Raw genomic sequence first — 18182 nt, forward strand, 5'->3', positions numbered from 1 at the left:
TTTACCGGGAAACGCTGGCGACGAACGCTATACACAAAGACGAGCTGTACTTCTGATCCGGCCAAAGCTAAAGACAAAGTGCGCCATCAGCTACTGCTCCTTAAACTGCACAAAAAACATGGTTTGTGTGCTCTATATGCTAAGTAGTTCCAAATATACCTTTCTAATCGAGTAAATTTGGTCAATATTATTGAGAAAATATCCAGCTCATTTACATTTTGGTCGGGAGTGGCTCAATGTTCCAATTTAGGACAACGTTTGTTCTTGGTGTTCGTCAATGACTTGCGCTTTTCTGAAACTGAGTAATAATCTTCGATATTAGCTGATAATTTAAAATTGTTTCGAAAATTAGAGTACTACTGCTATAGTATATTGCAAGATGACATTTACTTGATCCATCAGTGGTGTGTTACTACGAGACGATGTTAACATGAAGAAAATGAGTGCGGTGTGTTTGTCCAGAGAGCAGGTGCATATCAATTTTAATTACACTTTGTGTGGCCACAGTATTCGTCGTATGCTTGATGCCCGTGACCTTGGCGTCTACGTAGCTTCAAGGCTAGATTTTTGTCTTCGTGTATCCTGTATTGTGAGTCATGGCATGAGGCAGTGGGGCTTAATTTGTAGACTTGTAAAGAAGTTTCGACATTCTGAATGTTTCAAAACCATGCCCGGCGGACTAGTCTCTCTGCGATTAGAGTTTGCTTCGACTGTGTGGCACTCTAATAGTACTCCTCAATGTAACTTCGTAGAAGCCGTCGAACGTCAATTCGTTCGCACTTACTAGGACAGAGAATTGGAGGTCGGAGGGAGAGGTCTACGCCCTGCAGTCGTCGACGCCGATACTACGACCACTCAAGCCTGTTGGTCCACTTCAGTGTGCTTTCTTCGCGCGACCCGAGAGTCAGGCGTTACCTAAAGTTCTTGCGACAAGTAGCACGTGAGCTGCATTGTTGTAGTTTCGGGTTCCCTTACTGAAAATGAGCATGTGTCTCTGATGTGTTTTAACCTGACGTTTCGCTAATTAATTAGCCCCATGACACGGATTCAGCAGGTGTACAATACCAGTTCATCTGATAGGATTAATTTCAATTGAGTGTGTGTGTAATCTTGGCGCACAGAATGTTTGACAAATGAGTTCAGCAAGCACATCCTTTTAAGTCTCCTATACAAACTCATGCTTTCTATATACACATTCATCATCATCATCATCATCATCATCGCCATCATCACCGTTTTGACATAGTCGCCATCGTCAATAACCTATTTTAAGTCCACTGCAGGGCGTAGACCTCTCCCTCCGACCTCCAATTACCCCTGTGCTGCGCCAACTGATTCGAATTTGCGCCTGCGAATTTCTTAATTTGATCACCCCACCTAGTCTTCTGCCGTCTTCAACTGCGTTTCCCTTCTCTTGCCACTCACTTTGTAACCCTAACGGTTCACCGGTTGTCTAACGTACGCATTACATGACCTGCCCTGCGCCATTTCTTCCCTTAATGTCGATTAAAATATCAGCTATGCCCATTTGCTCCATGGTCTACACCGCTCTCTTCCTGTCTCTTAACGGTACGCTTATCAGTCTTCGTTCCATCGCTCTTTGTGCGGTACTTAACTTGTTTTCGAGCTTTTTTTGTCAGTCTCCAAGCTTCTGCCTCATAGGTTAGCACCGGTGGAATGTATTTTATGTACACCCTGCTCTTTAGTGATAATGGTATGCTTGCAGTAAGGATCTGAGTATGTCTGCCATACGCGCTCCAGCCCAATTATATTCTCCTATAAATTTCCTTCTCATGATGAGTGTCCCCTGTGAGTAAGTGCCCTTTGTAAACGTATTTTTTCGCATATTCTAGAGGCTCACTACCGATCCTGAACTCTTGTTCCCTTGCCAGGATATCGGTCATTATCTTTGTTTTCTACATATTAATCTTCAGCAAGGTTTGGACACGGGCTAGTTGGTATTCCATGGTATCAATCGCCACTTACAGCGCCTAGATAGACGAAGGACAAAAAGGACGACGAAGACCAGCACTGACTTCCAACTGATCTTTACTGATACTATTACTATTATTCTGCTACTCCTAATATATTTAATCTAATGTTATTATTAATGTATTACTGATACTATTAATCTTCAACCCCACTCTTACACTCTCTCTGTTAAGGTCATCAATCATTTGCTTAACTTGTCACCAGTGCTGCTGAATAGGACAATGTAATCTGCAAACCGAAAGCTGCTGAGATATTCGCCGTTGATCCTTGCCCGTAAGCCATTCCAATTTAATAGCTTGAATACTTTTTCCAAGCAGGCAGTGCTGAGGTTGTGGCTCCTTGTCTGACCCCTTTCTTTGAGGGTATCTTCCTACATTTCTTCTGGTGAATTAGGGTAGCTGTGGAATCTTTGGAAATATTTCGAAGATATTTACGTAAGCCTCCTCTACTCCTTGATTACGCAGTGTCTCCACGACTCCTGGTATCTCTACTGAATCAAATGCCTTTTCGTAATCTATAAAATCCATGTAGAGTGGTTGGGTGTACTCTGCAGATTTCTCGATTACATGGTTGATTACATGGATGTGATTCATTGTACAGTATGCCTTCCTGAAGGCATACTGTACAATGTACTGTGAAGGCATACTGTACCCTTATTCTATTGGAAATCATCTTCATGAATACTTTTTTTTTATTCAGATACCCTAAAGGCCCTTATGAGCATTACATAGGGGGGGGGCGGTTAACAACAGGAAATTTCAAACGCAATTAGGTGGGGAAAGGCAATATAGAACATCGTGGTAAAGATCACCGAATACAACAAGAAAATATAAAAAGCAAAAAAGGAAAGAGAATTGCATACATGATGAAAAAAAAGAACATCCCGTACAAAGCATGCAGATACACTTACAATGCGTCAAAGGCATACGATTCTGCTTTCACCCAACATGCGTAAAACTGCGCTTCAAATTACTTACAAATGAGTCATGATCACGTATAGAAGCAATTTCTTTTGGCAGCTTGTTCCAGTGATGAATAGCAAAAAAGAGCGGTGATTGTCGCAAAAGATTCGTACGCACAAACATGGGACGCACTTTGAAGGGATGGTCGAGGCGGGGGAAATTTTTTTGTGGGGGTTTGATATGGGATGCTGTAAAGGATGACGGCGTATGATACAGTCTGTGGGAAAGCAGTGCTAACAGTCGTCGTGTTTCTAGAGACGGCAATTGGAGGGACTCTTTGATAGCCGTGATGCTGGATGTTCTAGAGTATGTTTTAGTGATGAAACGTGCTGCTTTATTTTATAAAGATTCCAGCTTGTTTATTAGGTTAGTCTGATTTGGATTCCATATTATGGAAGCGTATTCAACCTTTGAGTGAACTAGAGCTGTGTAAGCTAATAATTTAGTTGACAGATTTGCTAAATACAAATTTCGCCTAATGAATCCAAGTGTTTTATTTGCTTTCGAAATTATTTCATCAATGTGATCATTCCATGTAAGGTTAGAAGTTAAATGGACTCCCAAATATTTTAATGTAGACACATTCTCTATGCATATGCTGTTCATAAAATATGAACTTAAGGGAACGTTGCTGGCTCTGCTAAATGTCATTGTTTTTGTTTTAGAAACATTAATTTCCATTTGCCATTGCTCGCACCAAAGTGAAATTTTGTTTAGGTCGGCCTGTAAAATATTAGTGTCTTCAGAGGTGATAACTTGTCTGTAAAGAACGCAGTCATCTGCAAACAACCGAACTGTTGAGGTCAGGTTGTTACTGATATCATTAATGTAAATTAAGAATAAGATTGGGCCAAGTACGGATCCTTGAGGAACGCCAGATTTAACTTGTGCTAAAGCGGAAAAGTGATCATTTACGGAAACAAATTGGTAGCGATTGGTTAAAAAACTTGAGATCCAATTAACAATTTTACCATGTATGTTAAGCCGGTTAAGTTTCATCATTAAGCGAGAATGGGGAACTTTATCAAATGCTTTCTTGAAGTCAATAATCAATAAATATGGCATCGATTTTTATGGAATCGTGAACAGCTTGATGAAGATCAGTTATAAGTTCAAAAAGCTGTGTTTCACAAGAGCGTCCTTGCTGAAATCCACGCTGATTGTTAGAAAAAAGTTATGTTCAGATAAATATTTCATAACTGCGGAAGATATGATATGCTCAAGTAATTTACATGGAATACTAGTCAAGGATATAGGTCTGTAGTTTGAGGGCACTGATCGGTCACCTTATTTTTAAATGGGAGTGATACGACCGACCTTCCAGTCATCTGGTACAATTCCTGTATCTATTGATTGCTGGAAAAGGGCGGCTAATACGGGAGATAGTATAGGTTTAGTCATTTTAAGCATCTTTGTGAAGATGCCGTCTGGACCTGGCGCTGAGTTATTTGAAAGTCGATCGATGGCCGATTCTATTCCCTCTGGTGTAATTATGAGATCAATCATAGATGAGTTAATTGAAGGAAACGTAAGGTCAGGTGGAATTGGATTTTCGTTTGTGAATACAGAGCTGAAAAACGAGTTTAATTCAGTCGCAGCTTCAGATGGTGAGAGTAGCACACCGTTATTAACGATTGGTATAGTGGATTGAGAAGAGTGTTTAGGGTTGATTACTTTCCAAAACTTTTTCGGATTGTTCATTAACATGCGGACGATGTCACCGTTAAAAAACTTGTCTTTAGATGCTTCAATTTCAGCTTTACATTTATTTGATTGTTCTCGGTATCGCTGCCAATCACCATCCGAGTGGGACAACTTAGCTTTAGAGTAAAGGCGTTTCTTTTTATTTATTGCTCTCTTCACATGGGACGTGAACCATGTGCTCTCTGTTGATGACGTTATTCCAATTTTGGGAACGTGCTTTTGTTTCAGATCAATAAGCTTATTTGAGATAGCGAGCCAGTTATCATTTGTATTGCGATAAGCCATGGTTTCCAAGAACCACACAGAAAAATATGACAGCTCTGTAAGAATCGCGTCGATATTTGCACGGGAGTAATCGTAAATAGATTTCTTTGCTTTTTCTGCTTTACTACGTTGTAAAAGGTATTCACAGTGTACTACGTTGTGGTCGCTAATACATTGATGGACGTGGACAGGCATATTTTCCGGTTTGGTTGTGAGGACTAGATCTAGAATAGCGTTTCCACGTGTTAGCTTGCAAACTATTTGATGCAGATCAAATGAACAAAGAACATCGAGAAATTCCTTGCATTCGCTCTTCCTTGCGCAACCTAGGGGCGTACACGTCTGCCAATTTATTGTGGGGTAGTTGAAATCGCCAGCGAGGATTATAGGTGAAGTTGGATATTTGTCTTGGATTAAAGTCAGGGAATGATTAAGACTCTCGATGAATTCAGAAGTAGAATCAGGCGGACGGTAACAGACCCCGACTGCGCAAGTCGCAGAGGGACAGACCTGAAGTGAAATCCACAAAATTTCAATATTTGACTGCGTGTCAACAACGCGAGCACATAGATTAGATTTCACGGCAGCTACAACACCGCCTCCCCGTGCGCCCACCCTATCATTTCTAAATATAGTAAAGTTTCTAGGGAGCGACAGCTCGTTGTCCCGAATATCGGGTGTAAGCCAAGTTTCTGTCCCAAGAACAATATCTACAGAACAAGCCTCAATAAATGCACATAGCTGGTCTTGTTTGTGAAACATGCTTCGAAAGTTGAACACCAGGAGTGACAATGAATCACCTTGATTAGCATGACTGTGTCAATCATTCTAGTTAGTTTCGTCCCCTCCTGCGCCAACAGTAGGTTGCTCACTCAGCCGACATACTTCGGCTTCATTGCGCGTATAAAGACCGGTTACATTGTTTTGTGATTAATCAAAGGTGTAACATTTGCTTCCAAGAAGAAGTTTATCGTAGACCACATTATATTTTTCGTTAGGCTTACGTACTCAGCGTGCGAAATCCCTGAGTTTTTTCCTGATGAGCTGCATTCGGGCCGAGAAATCTTCTTCAATCCACACGCGTGGCTTCTGTAGGTCCTTCAATTTGGAAGCATTTCTTAAAATGATGCTCTTGTCTTTAAAACTCAGAAATTTCACGACAATTGGTCGGATGTGACCCGCTTTAGGTCGACCCATTCTGTGGGCTCGCTCTATTTCGCCTGCATTGAAGCCTAGCTTAGTTAACACAAACTGGTTGATGATGCGTTCAGTGTCAACCCATGTTTCTTTTGGTTCTTCTGTGATTCAATTAAATATTAGGTTATTTCTGCGCACACGGTTATTTAGGTCATCAACAACCAGATTGGCCTGCTCCAACTGTTTCGTTTCTATGGTCTTCAGCTGCTCTTGTGATTCCTGAACGACTGAGTTAACGGTGGTGACGTCGTGAGAAAGGTTACCAACTGCTTTTAGTCGCTCTTCGACACCGCTGAGTCGCCTTTTGATGTCAATGACGCTCGTTTGAATATCCTTTAGTTTGTTTGAAGTGTCTTTCTGAAATTTTTCATTTGACAACGTTAACTCTTTAACAAGCGCGAGAACTTGGTCCACCCTATCCGGGCCAGGGTTGGTCTCTACGTCGCCAGCGCAGGGTATTAAATATGCAATACAAAACAAAACCAAGGAACACCGTCCACCCATGCGCCAGCAACTAATAGCCAAGGCAGGCCTAAGCCATATTGGCGAACAACCACTGCCAAAATGGCCATGCACTACATAGCGGCCTATACGCGCACGGTAAGTACACAGATCAATGCCCATGGTGAATCAAACGACACTCGGGATTTGCAGCCTAAAGAGTACCGAAGTTGAAGAAGCTCTCGTCACAACCCACTCACCTATGATACATGAAAGAATAATGCGTGAGAGGCGAACAGTCGGCTGCAAATCCCTTATACTTTATACAATACCAGAATAAAGCTAATATGCCTATATTTTTCAATTTTTTGACATGTTTCTTTTTGTAGAATAGTATAATGTTGGTATTCTTCCAGTTCTCTAGGACCCTTGAAGTCGGGAGACATTTCATATAAAGGGCCGCAAGCTTTTCAAGCATGATGTCTCCTCCATCTATGATTAAATTGACAGTTATTCCATCTTCACCTGCCGCTTTCCTTGTTTCACGTCTTCTAAGGCCCTTCTATTTTCATTGCAAGTTATAGAAGGAGCCTCTGTACACTGTCCATTACTTTCAATGTAGGTATTCTGGCTGCTCTGGCTAAAGTAAAGGCCAGTACAAAATTATTCCGCTGCTTTTACTATATCTTCAAATTTGCTGATATTTCCCTTCTTATCATTGAAAGCGTACATCTTGGCTTGCCCTATGCCAAGTTTTCTTCTCGCTGATTTCATACTGCGTCCATTTATTACTCCTGCCTCAGTCTTTCATACGTTGCAATTTCGAGTATCCATTATTTTCTCCTTGTCGATCAGTTTTGACTATGCCGCGAATTCTATTTGATGTATTCAGTTGGACTGTTTCAATCTTTGTCCTTTCTTTATTACCTCATTCGTTGCTCGGGACAGCTTACCTACTAGTTGCCTTGATGCATAGTCTCCACTTCAAGTGCTACTTCTGAAGCCAGCCTAGTTATGGTTTCATTCATTACCTCTATGGCATCTAAATCTCACTGTTCTAAGGTAGCATATTATTTTCAAGTATGAGCCTGAATTGTCCCGCTTTTATCCTTACTGCGTCTAGGTTTACTTGTTTCTTCTTGACCAATTTATCTTTCTTTCTTGAAATTCAGATGAATCCTAGACCTCAATAATTTATGATCAGTAAACTTTACCCTACCTAACACTTCTACATCCTGCACTATGCTGGAATCGGCACAAAGTATGAAATCGGTTTCATTCCTTGATTGACCACTAGGGCATTTCCAGGTCCATTTCTTGCTGCTACGCTTTCTGAGGAAGGTGCTCATTATTAGGAGCTTATTCTACCAACATCTCTCCTCCTGTGTTTCTTGTGTTTATAGTGTTTCTAGAGCCAACGCCATAGCTGCCATTTGCTTGTTCGCCAGCCTGTTTTCCCCCACTTTTGAATTAAGTCGCCCATTACTACTGCAGACTGAGTTTGCGCTTTTCTCATGGCTAATTCCACGTCTTCATATAACTGATCTACTTCATCATCATCGTGTCTGGAGGTTGCAGCGTACGTTTGTACCACCTTTAACCTATACCTGCTATTAAGTTTTATTACAATTACTGCTACCCTCTCATTATTGCTGTAGAATTCGTCAATGTTGCCAGCTATGTCCTTATGTATTAGGAATCGTACCCCGTATTACTTACTATCTTGGAGTCCTCTATTGCAGAGGACGTGGCCGTTAGTCAGCATTGTATAAGCCTCACCAGGTCTCACTACCGGTAGTGAGGTCATAACCTCACTACCGTCAATGATATCCGAAACAATGCATGTTAGTTCCTCAAAGAGTCCTGCTAAGATAGCCTCACTCAAAAAAGTTCGGGTGTTAAAGGTTGCGAGGGTCAGTTTTTATTGGCGGCCTGTCCCGGTCCAGAGATTCTTAGCCCCCTGTGCTGTGTTATAGGTCTTACCATCGCCTTGGCCAGGTGCTCCGCAGCTTCTGGGGATTGAGGGCCATGGCTTAATTGTAGGTGCCATGAGGGAGGTAGTGGCCTAATACTTCACCAGGGAGGCCAATTCCTGTTCTGGTGAGGAGTGACTTTGTTGAAGATTAGTCGGCCTTCCTATTTTATTAGTTTAGCCCCACTGGTTCTCGGCGTCTTAACAGATGTGAGGCGCCACTCCAAGCCTGGAGATGTTTTAGTACCGGAGATAGTGAATTCCAGATTACCTCATTCAGAATAAAAAAAAAGATACTCGAGGATTCGAACTTGTCATTAAGACAACCGAGCATAGAAGCTAGCTCATTCAGATAACCCTGCAGGCTCTGAGGCTGTCTGACTGCGGAGAATTTCAGCCCAGATGATCTTACGTGCCTTAAAATTTCTTTAATTTTTCCGCGATAAATGTGCTTTGCTGCGCCGAAAAGCCGAGTCGTCGAGAGTGGATAAGCTGCTCTGTCATATACAGATACGTATATATATATATATATATGCGGAAACTTCCCTTACGAATAAATCGGAAGACTGCGCCACCCGAATTTCTGCGACACAGAGCCCATACCGCTACTCACGTATAAATGTAATAATAATGTCCACGATGCGTTCGCTTCCAACCCAAAAGGGGGCATCGAAGTAGACACATCCCGGCAGTGCACTTCGGAAGTTACTGCAGCCTATTTCTTAAATCTTACATGCCTTAAAACGTTCTTGATTTATCCGCGATAGATGTGTGTTGTAGGTCGCGATAGGGAACTGCAATATAGAATTATTTCTAAATGCTTCTGAACCCGTAGTTCCGGAGTCTTACGTACGCAGGCGGTGGTGAACTTGGCTAGGTAAACTATATAGGTGTTTCGACAACCTGAGACAGCACTTAAAACGAGAAGGGGCGAAATAATGGCAGAACTGGTCCCTTCACTCACCCGAAAGGCAAATAGACACGGGGTCCTTCCTTTTTGTGCTGCGTTAAAAAGCCGCGTCGTCATTGTGCATGCTAATATTTACATTAGCATGCACGATTGGTAGAAACCTGGCCACGTTTAACGCTTAACGTTTACCGTTTGACGTAAACCTGAACCTAGCAATGCTTAACGCTAGAACGGTATCTAGTGAGGCGAGTCTAGCAATGCTATTGGAGGAATTAGCGGGCATTAAATGGGATATGATAGGGCTTAGTGAGGTTAGGACGACAAACGAAATATATACAGTGCGAAAAAACGGCACGTCCTGTGCTACCGGGGCTTAGCGGAGAGACGAGAACTAGGAGTCCGATTCCTGATAATTAAGGATATGGCTGGTAACATACAGGAATTATATTGCATTAACGAGAGGGTGGCAGGTCTTTTTGGAAACTTAATAAGAGGTACAAATTGAAGGCCGTGCTGGTCTACGTGCCTACATCCCGTCATGATGACAAGCAAGTTGATAGCTTCTATGAAGATGTGGAATCAGCGATGGGTAAAGTCAAAACAAAATACACTATACTGATGGGCGACTTCAATGCCAGGGTAGGCAAGAAGCAGGCTGGAGACAAGTCAGTGGGGGAATATGGCATAGGTTATAGGAAAGCAGGGTAGAGTTATTAATAGAGTTTGAAGAGCTGAATAATTTGCGGATAATGAATACCTTCTTCGGCAAGCGGGATAACCGAAAGTGGACCTGGAGGAGCCCGAATGGCGAGACAATAAATGAAATACACTTCATACTCTGCGCTAACTCTGGCATCATAAAAGATTTGGACATGCTTGGCAAGGTGTGCTGCAGTGACCATAGGATGGTAAGATCTGGAATTAGCCTTGACTTTAGCAGAGAATGGAAGAAACTGGTTCATAGGAAGCCGATCAATGAGTTAGCGGTAAGAGGAAAAATGCCGGAATTCCGGAATAAACTACAGGACAGGTATTCTGCTTCAACTCATTAAGAGGACCTTAGTGTTGATGCAATGAACGACAATCTTATGGGCATTGTTGTGGAACAAGAGACAGAAAACATTTAATGCGTGGAAAAGTGACAGACATTCGTTCGGTTCGAGCGCATCAAGAAGAGTCATTTATTTTTGAATAGAAACTACGGGAAAGGGGAGAGAGTGGAGTGAAAGGGAAAACCACAATACAGTGTGCCAAACAGGCTTTCTTGCACCCCGCACGTGCAAGCAACCAGCTCCAAACCTGAAAGTCACCCCTGCACCGCCGGTCGCTATTCGTAGAGCACGCGCACCAGCAATTTGCACGCTGTTTGAGGGCTGTCAAGTGTCCGACGCTTCTGCCACCACGACCTCAGCAACGCCATTTTAGGTGGGAAAGTCCTCCTCGCCACATCGTCGGCGTCCCGCAGCGCGGGCTCGCTTTGGCTCCAGAATGGAGGATATGCAACAGCCTTCCCCGGATGGGCGAAGTTTTATTTAGCTCATTGCTCCACAATTTCTAAGGGATACAACAGCTGTATTGGTCGCTTCACCTCTGTTCCCCGCCTATTACCAATTTCCAGGACCACACCCTGCCATTTCTCCCCCTAAATGTTTCCTTTATTCAGGCGATCTTCCACCTGTGGCGCTTCAAGCGGTTTACCCTCAGGAGCACCAAGGCATTTTTCTGGTTCCGTAATTGGAGGCCAACTTTGTTTGTGACAGACGAGGTACTGGTTTATATCTTTCTTTACGGCCTGACGTCGTCTGATAATACGACTCTCGCAGCTGTGATAGAGTATCGCGTACGTCCGTGTGCAGCATTCTCAAGTGTTCCTTCCGTATGAGCAGTGACATGAGGGGGTGATTGCCAGGGAGAACGAAGGGATGCTTTGTCTCTTCGATGTTATCACTGAATCGCAAGCGTGCACCAACTCGAATGAGGCCCTCTTTGTTGAAGTACGGCTTGAAAGACAAAACAGGAGAGCTCTTGTGCAGCGGTCTTCGATTCTTCAGGTTTGAAATGTCGTCGCTGAACGAATCTCCTTGAGCTTTAGCCAACCCGTATCTTTCGGCGCCGATTACTTGTTGAACTCGTAATGGGCCGATCGTCTTTCCATCTTTGCTGTGGCAGTTGTCGAGAAAGCGGCGGACCCCCGCGGTCACTCGCACGACTCTGCTGAATGAACTATAACTGTCAACATTGAGAATTGCCATGGATGACGATGATACTATGGGCATCACCGTCACTTTTCACTCTTCCATTTGGCACTCGCCACACTTCGAGCTCCGCTCACTTACCATTCGCCAATCCGTCTCATCCTCCTGAAAACAACGGGGTCCTCTCCACCACAATTCGCTTTCCCGCAGGGCTGATGGGAGAATGCCACGTGTGATTAGGTCAGCGGGGTTGTCTGAACCTGGGCTTCCAGTCCAGTGTTTCCAGTCCTTCGAATCTGTCAGCGCTTGTAACTCTGAGACTCGATTTGTTACGAAGGGCTTCCATCTGGCAGCGTTTCCCTTGATCCCGTACATATCTACGCTAGAGTCAGTACAAAGGATGGTAGCACCGATCTTCAGATTCAAGGCCTTGTTAACGTAGTGGCATAGTGGCCCAGCAACAAGGGCTCCCATCAGCTCCAACCGGGGTAGCGAGAGCCGTTTCAAAGGGGCCACTCTTGATTAGGCCATGAACAAGCTTAGATTTATTAGTCCGAACGGAGACTTGGTCACCATTATATGTGAAAGCACCATAGGCCTTCGGGCTTGCGTCACATAAAATATGCACCACTTTCTCCGTATCATCGGTTCTAAATTCTGCCGCTAGCAGTCTTGGAAATACACTGCTTCAATGCATCGAAGTTCCTTACACCAGTAGTCCTACTCAGGCTGCAATGTTTCAGGCAAGGGCCGTCCCAACCAATTCCCAACTCCCACAACTTCTGGAACATTACCTTTACCTATAATGCTGTGGGAGCAATAAATCCAAAAGGGTCGAAAATTCTTGCCGGGACCTGCAGCACAAATCTCTTGTTGTCGGTCCTTGCGGAGAGGAAGTTGATGAGTGAAGTTAGGTTGTACTCAAAGTGGTCAGTCTGAGCATTCCAACGAACTCCCAATACCTTTGTAGATGCAGCATCAGCGTTTGTTCTTTCCACATTGCCATTCTCTAATAAGGTGACGAGATCGCGGACGTTCGACATCCGCTTGTGTAGCCGCATCCCTGCTTGAGGCAATATATGTTTTGATTGCTGGCAGAAGACTTTACCCTTGTCAAGGCTGTCAGCTCCAGTTACAAGGTCGTCCACGTAAAGATGCTTGCTCAGGATACCTGCAGTCTCAGCATAGTGTTCCGGCAGGCCTTCAAGATGATGTTGCAACCTTGCAGCCAAGAGAAATGGGCTCGACGTGACACCGAAAAGCACGCGAGTCATCCGATAAGTCACCACAGGTGGAAGTTCTTCCCCTTTCTTTGGCGTCATAGCGTACCAGAGGAACTGCACAGCGTTCCGATCACCCTCTGGTAGGTATACTTTGAGAAAGGCCTTTTCAATATCCGCAGCGCTGGCAATGTTGTAAGTGCGGAAATCGATCAGCAGATCAATGAGCTCTGGGTTTAGGTTTGGGCCACTGTCGAAAACATTGTTCAGGGAGAGGCGATTTTTGGCACTTGATCATGCATCAAATACTACCCTCCGTTTTGTCGTCTGGCTTTCGTGACCAATAACAGCTTGATGGGGCATATAGTACACTGGACCTTTCGACGTGCCGTAATCCTTGCTGGCTCGCTCTGCATAGCCATTTTCTATGTAGTTCCTTATGCAGGCGTCGTATTTCCTGATCAGCGAATCTCTTTTCAAGAGGCGCGTTCTCTGTGCTTTACGACGCCTTGCTGCGCACTCGTAGTTGTCGCCAAGCTCATAAACCATCGAATTCCAAGGGAACGACACATTATGGCGACCATTCTCAAAGTTGGCGGTTTCTTTATAGTGCTGAAGAACCGCGTCCTGGTGACGAACTGGCTCATGTTCCTTGATACCGATGTGCTCGAGCTTTCAGAAAGACTTCAGCCGTGCTGATATTTCCTTGTCAGTTTGTTCACTCACTCCTATCTGCATCACGCCAGCAGCCGAGGAGCAGACTCCTCTTGACTTGCTTGTGCCGACCTGGCCCTGGACTGTCCATCCGAATACAGTCTCCACTGCCATTAGTTTGTAGCTGAGACGCTTAGTGGATCCTGTGACAATTTCCCAGTAAGTATCAGCGCCTACAAGAAATTCAATATTTTCACTGTCGCCGCCCGCCCTGGGAGACGTCTGCGACTTGGAAGTGAAATCTTGAAAGTTGAAGTAGAACAGAATTTGATGTAGTAGCAATGATATCTGCACAGATGCAAGGAACTTTCAGCGCTTCCATTCGCACCCCTTTTCCGTCGTACTGGCTTCTGAGCCACAGCTCCACGCGACGCGTTTTTGTTCGTGTTAATGCCGATTGTTCACGAAAGGCCAATATTTTAAGCTCCTCTTCCCCAAGCACATTTAACTGCATCTTTTCGGATAGGTTGCGATGGATGAAGGTTCGCTGATTGCCACCATGGAGGAGAAGCCTGACAAGTGTACGCACATGTCGACCCTCTGTCGAAGCTCCCGCTGTCTGTAGGAGAAATTGCTGCTCTCCAGTGCACATCAAGTTATCTCCCGTGCCTAATGACGACTTCAACACCGTGGCTTGCTCAATCACGGGTGGCGAGGATGCATTTATTTCATCACAGTGTTGCAGTATCTTCTAAAGTCAGGGTCGCACATTGTCGGTAAGCGTCTGCCGTTGCAATGCGCACACCTGAGCCACTTAACTGGGGTTTCCAGTGCACGAAAAGGGACGAGAGACAGAGGCAAGAGGCGGACACAGTGCTAACTTCCAACAATTGTTTTATTCCACGAAGCGGTACACACATATATAGGTAACAGACAACAGCGTACGCATGTACATATGTACTGATATTTAAACAAATGGGAAAGCAGCGAGACAAGTGTAATGGAAAGGTAAGATGACATCGAAGATGAAAAAATGACCATGCATAGCCAATTGCTTTTGTAATTGCAAGATGAAAATTTCTTCTCCATCAGGCCACCCTCTGCGTCACGTTTAAAAAATCGAATTCTTTTTTTGAAAGATCGATTGAAAGTGCGCTAACACAAGTGCTCCCCAAACTAGCGATCTTCGCCGCTTCAATAATCTCACGTGTTGTTCGCGTTGGGCTTCTTCCTACCACAGTGCACTGTTTATAAAGGGGACTGCACCCATGCTTTCTGCAGTGAAAAGCCAGATGCCCCATTCCTACAGTTCACACACTATTTGCCGGTTCACGCAACCTATCGTTTACGCACCTTCCCGTTTGCCCGATGTATTTTTTGCCGCACGACAGGGGCAGTTCATACACGATATTGTTCTCATATAGAACGTAACATTCCCTGTGATTTTTCCGGCAACCGGGCTTCTCAGAATCACAGTAGCTGGCCCTGTACAAGTTGGACAGCTTGATTGGCGCTGAAAAGATGACGCTTACATTTGCGTTATTGCCAATCTTCTTCAGTCTGTGCGATATATCGTGGATGCACGGTATTATTGCGCGTTTCTGGTTCACTCGCGCAATTTCTGGTGAAGTAAGCTGCTCATCCTGTCGCCCGCGTTTTGCGGTCTTAAGGAGACCTTCGGCCACAACTGTGATGATATGCTGCGGAAAACTGGCCTGTTTCAGGCTATCCACTTGCGCCAGAAAACTGGACAAACGCTTGTGAGGACATGAGCGGCGAAGCGCATTCATTAGGGTTGACTTTGCGATGCCCCTCTTAACCAACTTAGAGTGGCCCGATGAAAATGGCAGTAGCGGCTTGTTCGCCCTGTGTTTATATGTCCAGCACACCGGGTGTCCCTCAAGAAACATTCTGATATTGAGGAATCGCAAAGTTCCATCCTGTGGCGTTTCATGCGTAACAGAGAGCGGTTGTAAACACTTGTTGAAAAGATCTAGCACTTGCGTGACATCAATCCATGTCCCCGCTAGGACATGGATCGAGAAGCACAAGGTAGTCGTGAACGTACCTATACAGCTTTTTTACATTTGAGTTTTCTAATCTGGCCTCCAGTGTCCTGTTTACACGAGCAAGATAAAGGTCACTTAAAATTGGCGCAATACAGGAACCAATACAAATTCCTTGTTTTGGAAGACAAACACTTCCATCCCACTTGGAGAATGTCGAGCGCAAATACATGGACAATAGTTCAACAAAACCGCTTGGGACCCGTCGTGGTTGCTCAGTGGCTATGGTGTGAGGCTGCTGAGCACGAGGTCGCGTGATCGAATCCCAGCCACGGCGGCCGCATTTCGGTGGGGGCGAAATGAGAAAACACCCATGTACTTAGATTTAGGGCCCGTTAAAGAACCCCAGGTGGGCTAAATTTCAGGAGTCCTCCCACTAGGGCGTGCCTCAAGATAAGAAAGTGATTTTGGCACGTAAAACCTCATAATTTAATTTCATTTTTAAGCCTTGTGTAGATATCTAGATGGTGTTTACAAACTTCACTTCATCGTAAGCATCAATAGCCTCTTGAACACATACTGATAGCTCATCATGTGGCAGTGTATAATACAGATCTTTTACATATACAGAGAAAGCTTCCAAATTACTGGCTACATGCGTCTTCAGGCAACCTATTACTTCTTCTCAGTTCTTGGTCAGAAAAGGATCATTGACTGCTAGCGATTTAAACTTGCGTTGAAGAAAAAGGCCGACGGACTTTTGCCAAGTTCCACCTTCCGACACTATAATACGCAGTGACCATTCTGGTTTATGGGTTTTGATCGAAAAGAAAATTTCAAGGCTTCCAGATTTTTTACTTTCAATTTCGCGGACCAGTTTAGTCAGGTTTAATTTCTGACAAAGCTTCTTAGCTTCCGATTTCACTTTCGCAAGTGAGACATCTTTCCTGCTATGGAAAACGGAATCCAAAGCCTCATCTGCCTTCTCTTTCTACAAGTTATTTGGGATGGCCACAAAACATCCTTTTTTATCTGCAGAAAGCAGTGCCAAGATATTTTCGCTAAGCAAATGTTTCACACGTTTTAAAGGCACGGCTGGCCTGGATGGCCTGGCTCGCGACACAAGATACACATTCCTACTTCATTTCCCTCAGCGAATTTTGAAACGTCTCTAACCAAGGTTAAGAGTTCAGGAGCAGACAGTTTATGTTCAAGAGCAAATTTTGGTCCCAGCTTCAGGGTGTCTCTCACATACCCAGGCAATTGTATTTCTCCCTCGATGTGCACTGCCTTGTTCCGGTTCCCTTGATTCTTTTTCTGTTTTGCCCGTGGTTGCCTGAGCAGAGGTCTCCAGAGGGCTTCCACACCGTCGTCAATTATTGTTGAGTATTCTCGCCACTTATTTTTTGTTGCAGGTTGATTTGCCTGAAGGAACACTCTTGCCTGTAGCAAGTCCCTGTAAAGCGGAGCTTGCCTGAGGCATTCTGACCTGAGAATCTTGCAAATTCTTCGTCCATGTCCTCTCGAGGGTTCAAGGTCCCTACAGAAGCGTTGCACGTCCGGCAGCCTCTGGTCGAGCCGTAGGCAGTACGTGAGCATGCGTGCCCTGCAAAAGGCGACTGGGATGAAGGTGATGAGTATGGAAGGATGCAACGTAGAACACAAAACAGAGCCCGATGTACTAGAAATGTACCTTGAAAGAGCGTAGGTTAGGGCGTGTTGGCATTCCATAACTGAGGTGTTTAGTGCACGAAAAGGGACGAGAGACAGAGGCAAGATGCGGACACACTGCTAACTTCAGTGCACTGTCATAGGAAGAAGCCTAACGCAAACAACACGTGAGATTATTGAAGCGGCGAAGATCGCTAGTTTGGGGACCGCTTGTGTTAGCGCGCCTTCAATCGATCTTTCAATAAAGGAATTCGATTTTTTAAACGTGACACAGAGGGTGGCCTGATGGAGATGACATTTTAATCGTGGAATTACAAAAAAAAATTTTTTCGGCTATGCATGGTCGTTTCTTCATCTTCGATGTCATCCTAACTTTCCATTACACACGACTCGTTGCTGTCTCATTTGATTAAAAATCAGTTCATATGCGCACGCGTACGCTGTTGTCTGTTACCTATATATATGTGTACCGCTTTGTGCAATAAAACAAATGTAGGAAGTTCGCGCTGTGTCCGCGTCTTGCCTCTGTCTCTCGTCCCTTTTCGTGCTCTAAAAACCTCAGTTATGGAATACCAACACGCCCTAACCTACGCTCTTGAGCCACTTAGCTTTACGGCATGCTCTTGCCGCGTGTCTCCTTGTTATGCACCGGAAATACCGATTGTCACGCTTCAGCACTTCTCTCTAATCCGCCACAGACATCTTTGCGTTACAGTTGCCGGTATCATGGCCATTCGAATTACAAAATAGACATCATGCGCTGCCCTTTTTCGTGGTGTGCAGTTCTGCTGCAGTAGGCATGTTCGCAGCTTTAATGTTGCTGTTGCGCATTTCCTTTACCAATTCCGCACTGTTGTCTCTCGGTTCTTCGTCGCGCTCTATGATCTCGCACGTCGCAACCTCTTTTCTCAATATACGCAGGATCACCAGCAGCTCACTTGCCTCGCTCCATTCCAGACGAAGGTCGGCAGGCACCACTTTCTTTATCACGGTG

The sequence above is a fragment of the Dermacentor variabilis genome, chromosome 4 (assembly GCF_050947875.1).
Source record: "Dermacentor variabilis isolate Ectoservices chromosome 4, ASM5094787v1, whole genome shotgun sequence".
Classification (NCBI taxonomy): Eukaryota; Metazoa; Arthropoda; class Arachnida; order Ixodida; family Ixodidae; genus Dermacentor; species Dermacentor variabilis.